Here is a 13,968-nt window from a genome sequence, read left to right as displayed (position 1 = left end):
CGGTCCGAACGGCCAGTGATAGAGCAAGGCCACCTTTCAGACGTCCGTTGTTAGCCCCTGATCACAAAGCAGCACGGCCATCTTGGTGTCACACCCGACGTGACTGGAATTTGACGCGATGGGGAAGGGTCCACTGGTCGCACGAAACTTTTTGTTCATGACTGATGGTCGAAGGCGGGGGTTCATCGATGGTGTCGGGGTGCCTCTTTCATTAGTGTTAACATGACTAAACTAAATCTGATTGGACAACGATACATGACTGACATCATTGACAGGGCTGGTGTTGCACCTCATTTCGATGTCCATCCTATGAACACATGGCCAGTCCTCCTGGACGACAAACCTAGGCCACATCTTTCTGTCATACAGACCCTGAAACCAATATTCATTCCCAAGAAAGCCCATGTACGTCTCGAATATGCGACAAGTCATGATAACCACAGTTTTAGTTTCTGAAAATTAAGAAAGTCTCTGGGCTCCTTTTCATTATCTTTTCTGATTATTATTTATGAACCTTTTTTCTGTAAAATATGTTCATTCCAGTGACTAGATGTTTGTCTAGGCTACTTCGAGCACGTGCCTTTTGTCGATTTCTTACTTCAAAGGCGTAGCAACTCTACCTTGGCCCACAAGGAGTCCAGATCTGACTCCCATGCAGCATGTTTGGGACATTATGGGTCGCGGAATCTTGACTATATTCCAGAATCTTGAAAATGACCTTCAACGACAATAGTTATCAGCAAAACTAAATGAACCAATGTTTTGCTCAAATGAAGAAACTACAGTGTTGCGTTCTTTTTGCGTTTAGATTTGTAATTTAATTATTCCTTGAGTACCCGTGAGGGTTTGGGTTAGAATATTGATCTGCTGTAACCCATGCTTGTCGTAAGAGGCGACTGACAGGATCGCTGACTGGGTTGACACATGTCATCGGTTCCCAATTGCGAAGATCGATGCTCATGCTGTTGATGACTGGATTGTCTGGTCCAGACTCGATTATTTACAGACCGCCGCCATATAGCTGGAATATTGCTGAGTGCGGCGTAAAACAAAACTCACTCACTCATTCCTTGAGGGTCAGTTTATCCAGATAGTAAGCTCAATTGAACAACTGAGGTTTTGATATGGTTAATGGAAACATTTTGATACTATGTACATTGTGGGTGTTGCGATAGTTTTCAGTGTGTATACATGTTAACAGATACATGGGGATTATTTCAATCTAGGATGCACCTGCACACAAACACGCACACAAACAAACACGTGCATACGTAATGTATCAGTCCAGTAAGATGCCACTCACGCAGACAAACATATAATTATTTTTGCAAATATATACTTGTACACACCAAAATATACAAAGTTAAAATCACAAATCCTCCATGTGACCACCCTGGGGATTATCGGAAGGTACCAGGAACTTCAATTCTTCAGTACAAGTGACGTTTGTTTAGATGTTTGCATCTATCAAGGAAAATGTGACTATATCAACACACGACAAAATAGGAGTAGAGTGTGTGCAGAGAGAATGTCTCATTGAGTAGGCTCCTCAATGAATTTACTGTGGAGGTACAGCAAATAAGCGATGTTCTCAATCGAATCTTTTCGCTTTCCGTGTTGGATTTCGTGTTGGGCACATGGCTAGACTCGTGGTTAGAATAACTAATACGAAAACAAGCTAGAAGTTAGCATGTTGCTCTGTATAAGAATCTGTTCACCTGTTGTATATCTACCCATCAAATGTTTAGACTCACTAGTGTAAATTTAGCCACTGCTGTGAACTGTTTTAAACTAGATTTTGCAAAATATTCCACATTGTTTAAAGGTACTGTTTTCACATGAACTGATGTATTGTAAAACAAATTCGTAAAGTTGAAAAGATTATTGTCATGAGTTCAATAAATGATGAATCTCAGTGAAAATTGGTGAATTCTTAACAAAACTTTACAACAAAACGCATCTGTTCACATGCACGATATGCACATGTTTTTCAGCAATTTGATGCATGATCCTCGTGCAGTTCATCTGCATAAGATTTGCAGTTGGTTCCCCTAAGTTAGTTGAGAAATTCATCTTCGATGTAACTACATATATGTACATAACATATAGTGAATGCTTTAAGTGAGTCTAAACTTTTGATGGGTAGTATAGTTGTTGTTGATATCATCGACTGTTTGCTTGCTCACTCACCAGCTTTACAGGTATGATCACTAGCTAGGAATTTACTGTGTCACTTGCTTACGTTTTCAATAGTCTTTAACACTTTCTTTTCCAAAAATTGTTTAAAATCATTTCAAAAGAAGCATTAACAGGAAAATTGGATCGACCACATGATAATTAATCGAGGTGAAGCTTACAATCGGGAATGCTCAAAGTCTGGAATCGGATTATCATCTTGAGGATTTTACACTTTCGACAGCGGTATACTTGCTGACCTGTTTTCTTACACTGGGTGTGTTAGTACATTGGAGTTACTTAACAGTGAATGTTGATATAAATCATAACACGTGATTGTTATCATTATGAACACCTGAACACTTCAAGTACCCGTCTTACCTTTAGTATTAGTAATATGGTTTTTGTATTTTAAAATATAAAATTTAAACCATGTAACCCTGAACTGGGGGGTTTAATGATCCCGTTTTACACAACAGTGAATTCTTCTCTTGTATGCTAAAAAATGAAAAATTAGATGTAAATAAGTAGAACAAACATGAGTGAGTGAGTGAGTTTTAGTTTTACGCCGTACTCAGCAATATTCCAGCTATATGGCGGCGGTCTGTAAATAATCGAGTCTGGACCAGACAATCCAGTGATCAATAGCATGAGCATCGATCTGCGCAATTGGGAACCGATGACATGTGTCAACCAAGTCAGCGAGCCTGACCACCCGATCCCGTTAGTCGCCTCTTACGACAAGCATAGTCGCCTTTGTGGCAAGCATGGGTTGCTGAAGACCTATTCTACCCCGGATCTTCACGGGTCAGAACAAACATGAATACAACGACGCATGGATAAGTAAACAATGGATATATTTGTTAGTTTAGTTTGTTGCTTAACGCCGCACTCAGTAGTATTCCAGCTAAATGGCGGCGGCGCTCAGGACACAGCGAGTTGTAAATAAACGCCCTCCGGAGTCAGGACCAGACAATCCAGTGATCAACAGCATGATCTTCGATCTACGCAATTGGGATACGATGCCATGTGTCAACTAAGTCAGCGAGCCTGACAACCCGATCACGTTAGTCGCCTCTTACGACAAGCATGGGTTATTGAAGACCAATTTTAACCCGGATTTTCACGGGTATATGGAACGAGATTTCTAAGTGATACCCTGCACGTTGTCACACAGTGAGTATAGTGCCTGTTGTTAGGGAAGCTTGATATAGTGGATGATTGGCCGGCTGCTTCAGTTACTGTTCACACTACCCCCTGGCCTAGTCTTGACACCTGATATATTTTATCATAAGTATTTATTATTCTCATTACACTACATAACTTTATAAACACATTTTCTTGTAATAAAATGATATGGTTGAACATTGTAAGATACGTTCACTGAGAACGGCCCTGATTTGGGGATTTTACTGGCCCTTCAGTGAATCTGTTGAATGTAAATTGTTTCATTGTGGGCACAGTCACACAACTTTCAAAGATTGATTGTTTTGATATTAACATTAACACCTGTCATGCTGTGTTTCTGTGTAACCTAAACCAAAAGTAATGTTATCTCTAAAACACATATGAATGTAATGAGATTGCATATTAATATATAATTTCATCCGGACGGTCAGCCGGAACTTCCTCACTCAATTTATAGAAGAATGTTTTTTCTCTGTTTTCAAGTAATGTTTGTGTGTACATACATCTCTTACATTGATGACGTAACAGAACATGATAATACTGTGTCTTGAGACCGCTGTCATATATTTACCATTATGCTTTCTGTCTCTTTTATTCGTCGTCGCTATATGGCTAAAACAATTCCGACACGACGTTAAGACTCAACTCAACAAATTTTATTTCCCGCACATCGTATCCCAATTGCGAAGATCGATGCTCATGCTGTTGATCACTGGATTGGCTCGATTATTTACAGACCATCGCCAATTAGCTGGAATATTGCTGAGTGCGGCGTAAAACTAAACTCACGCAGTCACTATTTCCGCACATTGGCTTGTTTAGCTCTTTAAGTTTTATGGTGACGGTATTGTTGGTAGGCGTTGATTCCCAAGGTGTACCTACTGCAGTAGTTCACCAGAAAGTCGGCGATGCATTGACTTCGTCTATTGGATCCTTCACAAAGAAACACACGGTCAAAACGTTGCCAGTGGACCAAAATGATGTAATGCAGTTTGCAGTTTGGTAACTGAGAGGTGTGAATTTCATCTGGGTGACATTGACCTGTAAAGTGTTCTCTATTCACAGTGAATAGATTCCTCTTGGGTGAATATGATTGGATGTCTTGTGTGGGCCCTTCATTGTTAGTATCTGTGTTCTGAACCCGTCCATGTTGAGTTGGAAGAATCATCGGCTCGCTCATGATCTGAAGATTCATTCATTCGTGAACTGGTGAGATTTTAATGGCGGAATTTTGTGGTTGGTAATTATACACTTACAGCCTCATTGTATCCTACACTGCGTGAGACAGTATGGTTTTACACCTGTTTACCAATATTCTAGCAATTTCACAGAGGGCGAGACCAGAAATAGGTTTCACATATAGGAAATCGAACCCGGGTCTTTGGCGTGACGAACCAAAGCTTTACAACTAGGCTACCACTTTTGTCGCCCCAATTTTTATAAGCAGCATTCCAGTTATATCACAGCAATACAGCATTCAAGTACAGCATCACACAGCATTCCAGTTATATCACACAGCAATACAGCATTCCAGTTATATCATTCCAGTTATATCACAGCAATACATATCACAGCAATACAGCATTCCAGTTATATCACAGCAATACAGCATTCCAGTTATATCACAGCAATACAGCATTCCAGTTATATCACAACAATACAGCATTCCAGTTATATCACAGCAATACAGCATTCCAGTTATATCACAGCAATACAGCATTCCAGTTATATCACAGCAATACAGCATTCCAGTTATATCACAGCAATACAGCATTCCAGATATATCACAGCATTCCAGTTATATCACAGCAATACAGCATTCCAGTTATATCACAGCATTCCAGCTATACCACAGCATTCCAGTTATACCACAGCAATACAGCATTCCAGTTATATCACAGCAATACAGCATTCCAGTTATATCACAGCATTCCAGTTATATCACAGCATTCCAGTTATATCACAGCAATACAGCATTCCAGTTATATCACAGCAATACAGCATTCCAGTTATATCACAGCAATACAGCATTCCAGTTATATCACAGCAATACAGCATTCCAGTTATATCACAGCAATACAGCATTCCAGTTATATCACAGCAATACAGCATTCCAGTTATATCACAGCATTCCAGTTATATCACAGCAATACAGCATTCCAGTTATATCACAGCAATACAGCATTCCAGTTATATCACAGCAATACAGCATTCCAGTTATATCACAGCAATACAGCATTCCAGTTATATCACAGCAATACAGCATTCCAGTTATATCACAGCAATACAGCATTCCAGTTATATCACAGCAATACAGCATTCCAGTTATATCACAGCAATATCACAGCATTCCAGTTATATCACAGCAATACAGCATTCCAGTTATATCACAGCAATACAGCATTCACAGTTATATCACAGCAATACAGCATTCATATCAGTTATATCATTCCAGTTATATCACAGCAATACAGCATTCCAGTTATACAGCATTCAGTTATATCACAGCAATACAGCATTCCAGTTATATCACAGCAATACAGCAATACATTCCAGTTAGTTATATCACAGCATTCCAGTTATATCACAGCAATACGGCAATCACAGCATTCCAGTTATATCACAGCAATACAGCATTCCAGTTATATCACAGCAATACGGCATTCCAGTTATATCACAGCAATACGGCATTCCAGTTATATCACAGCAATACGGCATTCCAGTTATATCACAGCAATACGGCATTCCAGTTATATCACAGCAATACAGCATTCCAGTTATATCACAGCAATACAGCATTCCAGTTATATCACAGCAATACAGCATTCCAGTTATATCACAGCAATACAGCATTCCAGTTATATCACAGCAATACAGCATTCCAGTTATATCACAGCAATACAGCATTCCAGTTACATCACAGCAATACAGCATTCCAGTTATATCACAGCAATACAGCATTCCAGTTATATCACAGCGTGTTACTGTTAGCATCTCTGAACAATGTATTCCTACTTTACTCCTTGTGTAAGACCCCCGAACACGCGTATAGTGCCGTTACATCAAGAAACAGAGTCGGGATGAACCTGGATCCGAACTCACAATCATAGGTTCCTGGTATGTCCAAGAGACGCAACTCCGCACAGCCGTGGACAACTGGGTCCCTGGGCCACCCGTACCCGTCGCAGCGCTTCTGACCTGACCCCCACACGCCTCTTTTTCACACATTCATATACAGTGATAGTATATACAGTGGACTAACACTCACATAGATTAAACACATTTAAAATAATTTTAAATAATCAGTACGTTAATTGAATGCGAAATGGTGTCAGTCTGGAAGAGAAAACAGCTCTGCACAGGTGATGCACTGCCTGAAGCGCCGTAAAAGGTTGCGAGTCTGTCAAAGGTGCCGCTCTCGGGAAATGAAACATTGGAGTTGTGGTCATGCCGTCCCAGGTATTAATTCCTATTATTGGATGTTCAGAACCTGAAGTGAGACTTCACAATATCACATGAGAAGCGTTATAATGTCTGTTACATAAAACCAAGTGAAAGCAAATGCAGGGTGGTAACCATTTCTCCACCCTTATTGAAAGTATCCTCAGAGTATGGACATATTCAGTATATATAGGTCAGAAAATGACAACCGGGACAGGTAAACCAATGACGTGTGACAACCGGGACAGGTAAAACAATGGCGTGAGATTCAAACAATGACAATTGGGACAGGTAAACCAATGGCCTATAGTGTGGGATTCAAACAATGACAATTGGGACAGGTAAACCAATGGCCTATAGTGTGGGATTCAAACAATGACAATTGGGACAGGTAAACCAATGGTTTGTAGTGTGGGATTCAAACAATGACAATTGGGACAGGTAAACCAATGGCTTATGGTGTGGGATTCAAACAATAACAATTGGGACAGGTAAAACAATGGTTTATAGTGTGGGATTCAAACAATGACAATTGGGACAGGTAAACCAATGGCTTATAGTGTGGGATTCAAACAATGACAATTGGGACAGGTAAACCAATGGCTTATAGTGTGGGATTCAAACAATGACAATTGGGACAGGTAAACCAATGGCCTATAGTGTGGGATTCAAACAATAACAATTGGGACAGGTAAACCAATGGTTTATAGTGTGGGATTCAAACAATGACAATTGGGACAGGTAAACCAATGGTTTATAGTGTGGGATTCAAACAATGACAATTGGGACAGGTAAACCAATGGTTTATAGTGTGGGATTCAAACAATGACAATTGGGACAGGTAAACCAATGGTTTATAGTGTGGGATTCAAACAATGACAATTGGGACAGGTAAACCAATGGCTTATAGTGTGGGATTCAAACAATGACAATTGGGACAGGTAAACCAATGGCTTATAGTGTGGGATTCAAACAATTACAATTGGGACAGGTAAACCAATGGTTTATAGTGTGGGATTCAAACAATGACAATTGGGACAGGTAAACCAATGGCTTATAGTGTGGGATTCAAACAATGACAATTGGGACAGGTAAACCAATGGCTTATAGTGTGGGATTCAAACAATAACAACTGGAACAGGCAAACCAGTGCATGGTCAGATCAATGATCTGTGGGTTGGCAAGCCAGTCCCGTGGACTTGTGGGTTCGATCGATGCCATCAGGTAGGACAGTTTCCTCTCGTGGAACCATTCTGTCCATCCGACCATATTTTGACAGACATGTTGAAGTTTCAGACAGTAACCCGTAAAGATGGAGTGAGTGAGTATATTATAGCGTTGCTCTTTGCAATATTCCAGCATTATCACAAATGCATAGAGATCCCGATCACTGTCTTCTCGCGTGGTACCCACGTGGAGTGACCGTCTTCTTCCCGAGGCAATCGTGTCCACTAACCTACATGTCAGTGGTGGACACAAGACTCTGGTGTGCTGGTCACCGCGCTCGCCCCGGGCAGATACGGAGGGACAAGCGAACGCTCGACCCAGTAGAATAAAACAAATATGGAAATGATCAAAATATCCCAGCGATCACCACGTGATACGGGTTTACCAGACATACAGGTGTAAATCTACAACTTAGTGGTTCACATAGCTAATCGTTCAGAATCAAATTAGTTCACAAGTTATTTTAAAATAGAAACCCCTTTGACTTCAAAACATCGGCAATGCCGCAGGTGGTTTACTCCAGCCCCGTATAGTCGTCTTCATCTTTATGTCGGTCTTCATCCCCAACAGGATGGAGTGGGTGAGTGTATAGTCTTTTACACCGTTTTAGTAATATATTAATACTGTACAAACCTAGAGAATCAAACCTGGGGTCTTCGGCGTGACGAGCGAACACTTGCTCAATTGGATACCCCACGGTACCTGGTACACAAAGAAGTCTTCATCTTTATCTTGGTCTTCATCCCCAAGAGGAAGGGGTGAGTGAGTTATAGTCCTTTACGCCACTTTTAGAAATATTGCAGCAATGTCACGGCAGAACACCAGAAATGGGCACTCGCGTGCTGTACAGACGTAGGGAATCAAACCCGGGCATTCGACGCGACGAGCGAACGCAAACGCAGCATCTATAGGCTACCTAGACTAATGCTTAGTCTCTGAATATACATAATTTTGATAATAACAAACAAGCCCATTTAAATTGAAAAGGAGCCCTAGAAAGACCAGAGATTCAGAACCTGAGGAAATCTAGACTTGCTTTATTTAGGGCTTTAGCACTGCAGTAGGGAAAATAATGTGGTTCGGGGACTGTGAGACAGACTATAGACTACCACACGGCACCTGTTGTCGAAAGAAGACTTTGAAGGTTTCATTAGAGTTTAAGTGTTCGGGCGGGAGGTCAGGGAGAATTTGGGGAAATAATTCAAAGCCACAATTTAACTATTGCTTCTTGCGCCGTTTTGCACAGCCGCACAGTCTGGAGTCCTGACCGATGGCCATTATTGTGTTCCTATACCGCACTCATCGTTATTCTTGCTACATGACGGAGGTGTATAAATAATCAAGTCTGGACCAGACATTCCAATGATTGACACTACGAACATCGATCTACCCACAGGCGGGATGAGATGACATGCATCAACTAAATCAGCGAGCCTGACCACCATGTCCCGTGAGTCGCCTCTTCCTCCAAGCACGGGTTGCTGGAGACCAGTTTTAAGCACTCTTCCAGTATCTTCTTCCACCAAGTGGAGGAATAGAGCTGTAACTTAGTACAAGTGTAAGTTTACGCCGCCAAGTTTACTGCATTGTATCGGGGAGAGCTGGGACGGGGTACACGTGAAATGAGCTTCAGATAATGGGAATAAAACCCAGGCCTTAGGCGTAACGAGCGACCGCTTTAACCACCAGGCTACCCCACCGCCCCTTATATCGGGGAATCTCCAGCACACTATAGATTGTCTTGTAATTTTACGGTGTATGATTTGCTAAAAACATTGTGGCGTGCGACCAACTTGCTGGTTTGATGGTTTGTTTAGGTTGTTCTTTGCTTGTTTGACGTCACAGTCAGCGCCATTACAGCTTAGATGTGACGTCCAAAGGTTGTGTTGCATAAAACCATCGCCGTTTCATCAGGAGTCTGTGAAAACTGATACAGGCCACGTACTTCCAGTACACCCAGAACATGAAAGAGAAGCTGTTTATTAAAGTTTCGGGTGCTTTTACAATACAATACAGAGATACACTGAATATAAAAAGCACCCGGTCGAATGGCCTATGGGACACTAAAATCACAAGATATCATAGTAATACAATAACATAAAAGAATACAAATAAAACACATCATTACACACATGCCAGAATGAAAACATTATAATCATACAAAGGTTATAAGAGCACGGGGCGGTGGGGAAGCCTAGTGGTTAAAGCGTTCGCTCGTCACGCCGAAGACCCGAGTTCGATTCCCCACATGGGTACAATGTGTGAAGCCCATTTCTGGTGTCCCCCGCCGTGATATAGCTGGAATATTGTTAAAAGCGGCGTAAAACTAAACTCACTCACTCACTCACTACAAGAGCACGGGCAACCACACCTATCAACCACGTTGACGCACGCGTGCACACTCACGCAATCAGGCACTCGCTCAGTCACGCTTGCATGCACGCAATCATGCATTCACACACATTAGCAATAGGACAATCACGCACTCACACACACAATCACACATGTAGCTTACCCTTGTACTGAGTGCCCTGTCGGCGTTATACCGGGGACAACGCGGTATATCACAACTCTTAAGGTGTTAATTAACCCTACAAGTGACACGCGTCCAATATACACACGTTCTATCACACAAACACCGATACATTAGGAAGTCTATCAAAGTACATGTGCTCCTGTGTAATACTGCAGCACGTAATGTGTTAATTACCTTACAAATGACGAGCCTGTAGTATGCAGTGGTGTTCTACAACCCAACCATCGCTATATCAGGGTGTCTTCATTCAAAAGTGAGTGAGTGAGTTTAGCAATATTCCAGCTATATGGCCGCGGTCTGTAAATAATCGAGTCTGGATCCAGTGATCAACATCAGGAGCATCGATCTACGCAATTTGGATACGTTGACATGTGTAAACTAAGTCAGCGAGTCTTTAAGAGAATATACCTACTGCATGGTATATCATAACACTTTGGGTGTTGATTACTCCACAAGTGGCGGGAGTCCAAAACACGGTGATATTCTATAACCAAAACACCGTTATATCAGGGAGTCTATGTAAAGTGCCAAATGTGAGGATCGTCCAATATATACTCTACAAAAAAGAAACGCAAAAGTGGTTGAAGGATGTATACTTAATGTATCTAATAAATCATCAACAGATCATAATAAAGTGTTCATATTTGGCTCAAGTCATTGTCACTAACCGCGGTTCATCATGGCACATATGAAACAATCAAATGTCAAGATGTAGGTCATCTGTTCTCAATATCTTGCATGTGCTCCCATGAGAGTAAAGAACCCCCCAAGGAATCATTCAGATTACGAATTGGGGCATGGGAAATGTTCACCCACTGCGTTGCTTGTCCCAACTGTTGGAGATTCTGGTGATGTTGCTGACGTGACCGCAGGCGTTGGTCAAGAGCGTCCCATGGTGACCTTGAGGGCCATGTAAACCTGATGTCTTCCGTCTGTACGGAGAAAAAAAAGAAGAAAAGAGGTGAGGTGAAATTGGGTTTAACGTCGTGCTTGAGAATATTTCGCTCATATGACGACGTGCATGCGTGTGTAGGTGTATGTGCGGCTGCTTGTACTAGCCCAGACTGAAGCTGGTTTTATATTGCTAGCCCACTGAGATACCATGCCGCAGTGAAGCATGAATACCCCACTCAGACACATTATACTGACTCCGAGCCGACCAGTCCTTCTTGTACCCATTAATGCCGAGCGCCAGACAAGGACCAACAAGTACCATATTTTAATGTCTTTTGGTATGACGTGGTCGGGCATCGAACCCGCGACCTTCCGCTCTCCGGGCGGACGCTCTAACCACTACACCACGGAGGCGGTCAAAGAAGAAAAGAACTCGTCACTAAAGAATACGTCCCCATCGGTGTTGCGGTCATACTCTGTTCCTTGAATCATTGACGTCGCAGCCGACGATACAGATCAGTCGGAATGACGCCTCGAAATGACCGTATCGGGCAAGTACCTGTGGTGCGTCGACGGTTCCTCGCCGTCTGGGCAGAATGCCTACGCAATCCTGGTATTGCTGCAGCTGCGGTGAGTCTTTTACGTAAGTGACGAACCCGTATGACCTGTCCAGAGCTGTAGTTGTAACGCTTGGTCGACCGGATCTTAGTAGGTCACGTGTTGACCCCTACGTCTGATAACGGTTCCACGGTCTTGTACCGGTGCTTGGCAATATGGGGAAAACATGGCTGAGGACACCGCCAAGTAGCCTGTCTGCAATCGGCCGATGGCGTTGATGCGTTGATCTCTGTCAGTTGTGGCTTGTTTTCACTTTTCACTTGCTGTGCAATTGTGATGGCGGACAAATGAAAACCCATCGTTTTCAAAGCCCAACAATTCATGTTGCACCACATGGTGGTATGTTTAGCCGCCACTCACCCACGTGGTTGCGTTTTCTGGGATTCCCCTGCTTTTTCGGTATTTTTGGGACGTACTTTATTCTACCTTGCACAAATACATACACTCATACTTGGTTTTCATTTTTATGAACATGCGCAATAATCCGTCAGATATTTACATTTCATATGCTTTTGCGTTTGTTTTGTTTTGTCTTTGTTTTGTTTTTTCAGTGTATAGTTCAAACTGCATACAATGACGTTCCATAGACATTATGCTTGTTTGACTTGTAAGGAAAGCGTGTTTGGGCGATGAGAACAACATCTCTAGACTAACGTTTAGTCCCTGAATACATATAAGTGTGATAGTAACAAATAAACCATTTAAATTGAAAAAGAGCCCCAGTGAGATGGGAGATTCAGGCTTGGGAAATCTAGACTTGCTTCATTATGGCTTTAGCATTGCAGGGCGGGCTAGGCAATAGGGAAAATAATGTGGCTCAGGGACTGTGAGACAAACTATTCTGTCTCCTGTGGCCCTCATTTAAACTGCCGACAAAGAGAAACATTCTTTTACAATTTGGTAGAATGTCGACAAACACAATCACCAAAACCCTGCAAACTTAAGTTTCAAACACAAATTCTCCATCCGTTTCAACATACGATCTTTATCCCGGCAGTACATATATCTATTAAAGGTCAGGTCGGTCCAGCGAAAATTGGAGAGAATATGTTGTCGACAAAAGCTTTAAAAAACACACCATTAAGCTGAAAAGCTCATGTACAATGTTATGTCCGTTTTAATGCAATAACGAGTTTCACTCCAATTGACAAATTCAAAAGTGATATGAAACTGTCGTGACTGTTTTTTAGTGTTCACATAACAAAATACTGTAGTCCTTTGTTTTGTGTAATTCCGTGTCTTTCAAAAACTTGTTTGAAATGTAAATATCAACCGTGTGATTATGAAATAATAAAGGCGGAAACTGGGTTTTAAGAGAGCGTTTATCCTGACATGAGCACTGACGTTAGTGTTGACAGTTTAGATTGTCTCCAAAATGTTTATAACATCCCTTTGTTTCACATGTTTTAGTTCATTTGATCTAAGTCCAATTCAATGGACATTTTTTTTTAAAACGCGACAAAGATGATGTCACTTCTCATTGGTGCGTGAGTTTTGTTTTAGGCCGCTTTAACATGATAGCAATATGATAGCGAGAAACACCAGAAATGCGCTACACCAGAGACTTCGGTGTAACGAGCGAACACTTTAACACTTTGCATGAAGTAAGTGCAGTTTTCTTTAATAACCTTCGGGCGGTGGGGTAGCCTAGTGGTTAAAGCGTTTGCTGGTCACGCCGAAGGCCCGGGTTCGATTCCCCACATGGCTACAATGTGTGAAGCACGTTTCTGGTGTACATCGCAGTGATATTACTCTAATATTTCTAAAAAAAAAAAATCACTCACTCAATTAATAACCTTCCATCGAGCAATGAGATTCACGCCGTTTTTTATACAAACATGTTAAAATTATAGCTAAATCAAAATGTAAAGTTATTTACAATGCTATTA

Source organism: Haliotis rubra, unplaced genomic scaffold (genome assembly GCF_003918875.1).
Source record: "Haliotis rubra isolate DU_JTF1 unplaced genomic scaffold, ASM391887v1 Scf326, whole genome shotgun sequence".
Taxonomy (NCBI): Eukaryota; Metazoa; Mollusca; class Gastropoda; order Lepetellida; family Haliotidae; genus Haliotis; species Haliotis rubra.
Note: the sequence above shows the minus strand (reverse complement) of the source record.